This window comes from Papio anubis, chromosome 4 (genome assembly GCF_008728515.1).
Source record: "Papio anubis isolate 15944 chromosome 4, Panubis1.0, whole genome shotgun sequence".
Lineage (NCBI taxonomy): Eukaryota > Metazoa > Chordata > Mammalia > Primates > Cercopithecidae > Papio > Papio anubis.
The window spans coordinates 151,078,577-151,086,385 of NC_044979.1; the positions used below are offsets into that span (position 1 = coordinate 151,078,577).

General features: G+C 36.4%; 1 pseudogene; it reads right to left on the reverse strand.

The window, feature by feature from the left end:
- Positions 1-2,381: 2,381 nt before the first annotated feature.
- On the reverse strand, positions 2,382-3,221 carry LOC101021824 (annotated as a pseudogene).
- Between the last annotated feature and the right edge of the window lie 4,588 nt (positions 3,222-7,809).

The window sequence follows — 7,809 nt, forward strand, 5'->3', positions numbered from 1 at the left end:
TATGTATACATGATATAGTGATTACCACAATGAAATTAGTTAACACATCTATTACCATCCAAGCCGTATATTACATTTGTTGAAATTGTTCATCTTATAACTTAAAGTTTGTACCCCTTATGTTACATTTCTTGTTATAAACTCTACTTTGTCTTATATAAATATGAGCACTCTAGCTTCTTTTTAAAAATGTTTGCTTTGCGTATTTATTTTAATTCTTTTGCTTTTAACCTATATGTCTTTATATTTAAAATAGATTTTTTCTAGATAATGTCTTAGGTATTGCTTTTTGATTCAATCTGACAAGCTCTGCTTTTTCATTGTTTTTAATTGAGATGTTCAGACAATTTAAATGTATCATTATTTTCAGTATAGTTGTGTTTGCATTCATGATATTGCAGTTGTTTTCTACTTGTCTCATCCATTCCTGTTCCTTTTTTTCTTTTTCCCTTATTTTTGATTAAGATTTTAAAATTTATTTTATTTTTACCATTAGTTTTACTTTTGTGTTTTTTATTGGATACTCTAGGGTTTATACTATACATCTTTACCTTGCAGTTGTACTTTTCCTAATATTATACCAGTTCATGTGTACAGTAAGACCCTTATAACAATATACTTCTATTTTCAAACTTTCCATCATTTCTACTATTCGTGGTGAAAATTTTATTTCTCTGTATACTACAAACACCACAATATATTTTTAAAGCACACAATTAATTTTATAGATTAAAAATGTTTACATTTACCCACTTTACTTCCATTTCTAGTGCTCTTCCTTCATTTGTACAGATACAGATTTTTGTCTGATTTTATTTTCCTTCTGTCTAAAGGATGTACTTTGACATTTCTTGTAGTGCAGCTCTGTTGAGGGTTAATTCTCTCAGTGGTTGTTTTTTCTGAAAAAAAAAAAAAAAAGTGTTAATTTCCCCTCAGTTTTGAAAAAATTTCACTAGGTAAAACTTGTAGGTTGGCAGTTTCTTTTTCTCATTCAGTATTTTAAAGGTTTTTCTTTATTGTGTTAGTTTTAAGTACTTTCTGAGGAGTCTGCCGTAATTCTTATCTTCAGTCTTCAGTATGCAATGTGTCTTTTTTTCTTCTGACTGCTTTTAAGATGTTAACTTTAGCAGTAATTTTCAGCAATTTAATTTTGTCATGTCTCAATGTGCTTTTCTTCAGTTTCATTCTGCTTGGGACTTGTTGAACTGCTTGTATCTGTAGTTTGATAATTTCTTAGCCTTTATTTCTTCAAAAATCTGTTTTTTGTTCCTTCTAACTCTTCTCCTTTTGGTACTCCAATTATATGTAAGTTAGACTATACAATATTGTCTTACAGGTCATGTATTTTCTGTTCACTTTAGTTCCCAGACTTTTTCCTCTGTGCTTGCTTTATGTTGAATAATTTCTATATAATGTCTTCAATTTCATTGACCTTCTTTGTCTGCAATGTGTAATCAGCTATTAATCTTATCCTCAATCTTGGCTTACTGCAACCACTGCTTCCCAGATTCAAGTGACTCTTTTGCCTCAGCCTCTTGAGTAGTTTGGATTACAAGTGCACACCACCTGTAATATCTGGCTAATTTTTGCAGTTTTGGTAGAGACTGGTTGGCTCTACTAAAGTCAGGCTATCTCCAACTCCTGGCCTCAGATGATCCACCCATGTTGGTCTCCCAAAGTGATGAGATTACAGGCATGAGCCATTGCGCTTGGCCTAAATGTTTATTTATTCATTTATTTGAGACAGAGTTTCACTCTGTCACCCAGGCTGGAGTGCAGTGGCGCAATCTCAGGTCACTGCAACCTCCACCTCCCTGGTTCAAGCAATTCTTGTGCCTCAGCCTCCCAAGTAGCTGGGACTACAGGCACATGCCACCATGCCTGGCTAATATTTGTAATTTTTAGTAGAGACAGGGTTTTGCTATGTTGGCCAGCTGGTCTTGAACTCCTGGCCCCAAGAGATCTGCCCGCCTTGGCCTCCCACAGTGCTGGGATTACGGGCATAAGTCACCGCACCAGGCCTGCATATCTTTAAATAATGTATATGTGACTGCACAATTGCAGCATTGGTATCTAGATAGATAATCAATTCATCTATAAACCAGGGATCAAGTAACTGTCTAAATATTTAAAACACAGCTCTTGTTTAGATCTTTCTTAGTTGTGATGACCTTTTTCTGTTGGGTGGTGGGGAGCCCTGCTGGTCACTTTGAAAATCTACTCAGGTCGAATCTTCTGATATCCTGAAGGTTTCTTTCAGCTGGATTAAGCTCTTAACTCCAGGCAAGCCCAAGTTTGTGGCCTCCCATATTAATGCTCTTCCTATCTCCCAGAGTCGACCGTATTTATTCAGTTCAGTGTCTGAGAGCAGCTCACTCCAATTAACTAGAGTTGTTGACTTTTGCAGAAATGGAAGCAGTGAGATCCAACCGATACTTAGCTGCAATACGAAAGTGAGTTCACTTGGTACCTGATGTCCAAGTAAGATGCACTGAAGTGTCAAGATTTTCACATTCTTTCTGATAAATTGATTCTCCAAATTCTGTCCCATCACTGACATTCATGTGTAGTTGGAAGCCTCCAGTCCTATAAAGCCCACTGAGAAGTTATTCCTTGTCAGCTTTGACACTGTCAAAGGTCATCTGGTACCCAGCAAGCCAGCCTCATCACCAAAGACAGCCAAACCATGGATTTCAAGTCCTGAAAAATGAAAGTCAACATCACAACCAAAGTGTATACATTCTCGTTGTAACAGGAGGACTTGATCTTATCACTTTTCTCTCCTGTGTTTGGTAAGAAGGTAGTATCTAATGTCAGTTTCAACCTTGAAACACCTGGTCTTTAACTGTGATTTCTGTTCCCAGAGTGTTCTACTTTTCTGTGAAAGTCAGATCATATCACACCATTTATATTTGGCCTCCAACATCCCAGTAATTTTACCAGTGTCTGTATTAGATAAAGCAGATGTTGAGAATTCCGTGCCACTGCATGACTTTTTTTTTTCACATCCAGTTTCACCAACCCTGAGCCAACTCCTTTGTGGAAAGTATCTCTGACAGCTATGCCAAGGTCAGCATACAATGGAGGAATACACTGGCCACACTCAGGTCTGTCTGTAGGTCACCATGGTGAAGTCTTGGGAAGAGATAATCTGGTGGTCTCCGGATGGGGGTGCTCCCACTGCTGTGCTCACAGCTGAGGCCACTGGGTTTGCCTGCCATGGGGTCACAGCTGCCTCAGCTGGAGGACAAAGTGGAGGCACCATTCCACTTGCAGTCCGAATGTTTTTAAAATGTAAAAATATTTTTGAGCTGTATTAGTGCTTTCCTTAGAAACAGAATCAATATGATAAATAGCAGTAAGATAGATAGATAGATAGATAGATAGATAGATAGATAGATAGATAGAAGACAAAATGAGCCAGCCGCAGTGGCTCACACCTGTAATCCCAGCACTTTGGGAGGCCGAGGTAGGAGGATCATGAGGTCAGGAGTTAGAGACCAGCCTGACCAATATGGTGAAACTGAATCTCTACTAAAAATTAGGCGGGCATGGTGGTGCATGCCTGTAATCCCAGCTACTCATGAGGCTGAAGCAGGAGAATCGCTTGAACCTGGGAGGCAGAGGTTGCAGTGAACTGAGATCATGCCGTTGCACTCCAGCCTGGGTGACAGAGTGAAACTCCTGTCTCAAAAAAAAAAAAAAAAAAAAAAAAAAGATAAAATGAAATGCATTATGGAAATTGGCCCACACAGTTATGGAGGCGAAGTCCCATGATGTTTCATCTGAAACCTGGAGAACTAGGAAAGTCATTGTTGTAATTCAGCTTGAGTTGGAGGGACTGATTATGTAAATCTTAGTCCACGGCCAAATGACTGAGAACCAGGGGCCTCCTTGGTATAAATTCCATGCCCAAAGGCCTGAGAATCAGAAGCTCCGATGCCCAAGGACAGCATAACCTGGATGTCCCAGCTTAAGGAAAGAGAGCTAAATTCTTCCCTTCCTCTGCTTATTTTGTTCTATCTGGGCCTACAAAGGATTGGATGATGCATATCCATACCGGTAGCGGCAGATCTTCTCTACTTAGTCTACTGATTCAAACGAGAAGCTCTTCAAGAAACACCCTCAGACACACCGGAAATAATATTTTACCAGCTACCTGGGTATCCCTTAACCCAGTCAAGTTGACATGTAAAATTAACCATCACATTAGCCTTATTTCTAGTAGTAAATTCTTGATAAATATTTGTTGAATGAACAAATGTCACATTCTTTTCCAATAATAATAGCTATATTTCTACTAATAACTGTTACTGAGTGTTTAGTAAGTACCAAACTCTAGACTATGTTTTTATGATTGAACCTCATTTAGTTCTCACAAAGAATTGTGATGGAAAAATGATAAGGAAACTGAGGCTTAGAAACATGAAGCAACTTGCCTGAAGTTAAACAACTGATCAGAAGATTGACCCAGAGAGCTTGTCTCCAGAATCCAGTCTGAATCACTATCTACTGTGCCTTTATTTTAGCCACTCATGAACAAATAAATTTAGTAACCTTCTTGGCTAAAACATCTGGTACACATAGTTTAGTTGTATATGACTGAAAAATTTTTTTGCACATATATTACTTTTCATTAGAATTGTTATAGTGATTAGCATGCTTATATTTTCCCAAACGTGCCATCTCTCCATCTCAAATTCTAAAGTCAATGAGTTGTCTTTAAGAAAAAGAACTGGTTTATATCTTTTAGGCTCAACTCTTGGAGTGATCAATCCTCCTAATGCTCATCTTCTTTCCAGTTAGTAAAGTCTGGGTCCTTGCACTTTTTTGGATTCTCTTTTTAAATGTAATAGAAAAGAAGCACCTTTGGTCTTTGTCCAGTGTGTTCCTGAGTTGTGATGTGGTTGTCTGTAGTAAGGATATCAATAACTGTGGAAGTGACAATGGTGATTCACATTGCCATTGTTTCCTTCTAACCTTCTGGGAACAACATTTTTCACTGCTTGGGTTTGTCTGTGATGGAGAGAGCTACAACAAAAACTGTGGTTGCCACCATTTTTACATCGGATGGAGGGATAGATACTTTTCATTGTGATTCAAAATAAGTAATTTCTGGCAGAAATAAAAAGAAGTCTCTTGCTGTGCTTATTCCATAGCTAGTGACGAATATTAATATTACACCTCCATAACCAGAGGCCTTTACTGTGCATGACTTTGGCAACGATACATCCTAAACAAATTTGGGAAGTATGATGATGCTTGAGATATGCCATGTTTTCCTTTTTTACTTTCTAATTTTCTGCTTTCCTCTCTCCTTTTCTTTCTGGGCTGTGTGTGTGTGTGTGTATGTGTGTGTGTGTTTGTGTGTATGTACACTTTGGTGTGTCTCTTAAAAAGTCTTTTCATCTCAAGTTCCCTGATGTATCTGCAGGGCGTCCACCCCTCTCTGCCTCTGCTTTCTCTCCTAGCTTCTATCATTCCCAGCCTGAACTATAACCTCCTAATTGGTGTCTCCACTTGTGTTCTGTTTCCCTATTGTTGATTCACCACACACTGTTTAAAAGATGTTTTACGAATGAAAATTTGAGCATCCCTGTTGCTTAAACATATTTGGTGGCTGCCTCAAATCCTTAATATTTCTAATCTTCATGGTTATGTTCCTGAAAATATTCTCTAGCCACATTCATTTACTAGATAATCAGATTTGGTGTGTTTTTGGCTATCATTATAGTAAGATATTTGTGTTATCAATCAGTACACATACACATACATACACACACCTGCCTACAACAAAAGTTTCACAAAAATACCTACGTTTTCTACACACACATATCCATGTACCTATGTGACATAGATGTATAATATATGTATGAGTACTCCCCATTACATGGAACCAGGAATATGTTTGTCCTATTTGGGTACTTACGGCCAACATTTAGAATTTTTCCCAGTACAGAATAGGTACTCAGGATATATTTGTTGTTAAGAACTCATAAGCTAAAATAACCTTTATAAAAGAATGCTATGTTAAGAAGCCATAAGCTAAAATAATCTTTATGAAAGAATGCTATGTAAGTGTTTCATGCTCAGGAGTTTCCAATAAAATAGTTTTCTGTAGGAAAAGCAATCTAAGAAAATATTTTCTATTTTTATTTATTGATGTGATTTTATGTGTTAACTAAAAGTCATACATAATAATTTTTCTTTGAAATGAATAATAGTAACTGTTTCAGTGATAGAGTTTCACATATTGCACATTTTAACATACACTATACAACATAGTAAAACAAACCACATTAAAAATTTTATGTGTTGCTTTGTTTAAGGTAGAACATTACATTCATTTTGTTCTGATATGTTTGGCTTTAGGCAGAGATACATTTTCATTTACTAGAGAAGATTCATCATTGTAGAATCCATTAAGTAGGCACTCAGTACCTAAAAGCTTTAGGTGTTTAGAGGATGTTTGGAAAACTGATGAAATGGGAATCTGAGCTGCACAGGTAGGATCCATTTAATTTGGGGGCATGCAGGAGTCAGCCTTAAGGGAGATTCATTATGATGGTTAATAAAACCACCTAGCATATGTAATTGGTGTGGGATTGCATTGATAAACTTCCTTTCTAAGGTATTTGAGCTGGCTATTGAGCCTTTCAGCTTTCAATGTTGGATAAAATTTATATTAGTCTCAAGCACCAAAACCAAGTAGTTTCATGTGTTGACTATTTGTGAGTCTTTATACAGTCCAACTTTATACCAGGATTTGAATGGGGCAAAAGTGCATTGTTCTAATATTCAGATACCGACATATATCGGGTATGGTGATTGATAGATTTCCTAAAGTCATCTCTTATTTGCATTTCTTAATATCAGCTGTGGTTATTGTCTCTTCTAAAGTTATTTAAAGGAAGAATAGGGTTCTTACTGCTTTTTTATAATTAAAAAAACAAAAGGAAAACAGACTCAAAAATTGATAGTAGTTGGGGTCCAATTTTTGCATTTTTCTATTAAATCTTGAACTCATATATGATATGGATGACATGTTCTTCTTACAATGATTTACTAGTTGGGAATTGACTAAGCTGCAATGAAGAGATTTTTAAAATATGGAAATTTGAAAGAATTCTTGAAAACAGTTACTTTAAAAATTATCCAGGTAAATTAAAATAATTTATTGCATGCTTTTCTATTTCCTGCCCAGCCTTTAAAGTTTATTTGGCGGTGATGGTATTATTTTTCTTTCTCAGCAAGATATGCAGATGATAATTGTTTATTCCAGTTATGATCTTTATATTTGTGATCCTTCCCTGACCAGCTGTGCTAGGGTATGTTGTTAATACTATCCTGGGAATCATGTAAAAAACCTTGGTCACTTAATGTCAGGAGGTAATCTTGGATAAAGTCACTTAGAAAAAGGACAAGGCAACACCTAATCTTAAGAAAAACAGTTGAATAAGAGTATAATATATACCCAGTATATAAGAGCTTGCCAGCATTTGTTATTTATTATTATTATTTTTTGTCTTTTTGGTAGCCATTCTATTTGCAGTTCTCTGATGATTAGAAACATTGAGCATTTTTTCATATGCCTAGTGGCCATCTTTATGTCCTCTTTTGAGAAATGTCCACTCAGATCCTTTGCCCACTTTGTAGTAGGATTATTTGTTTACTTTTTGCTGTTGAATTATTTGAGTTCTTTGCATATTCTTGATATTAGTCCCTTGTTGGACACACAGTTTGCAAATATTTTCTCCCACCCTACAGATAGCGTATTGCCTCTAGCTATGTTCTTCTTGCTTATGGTTG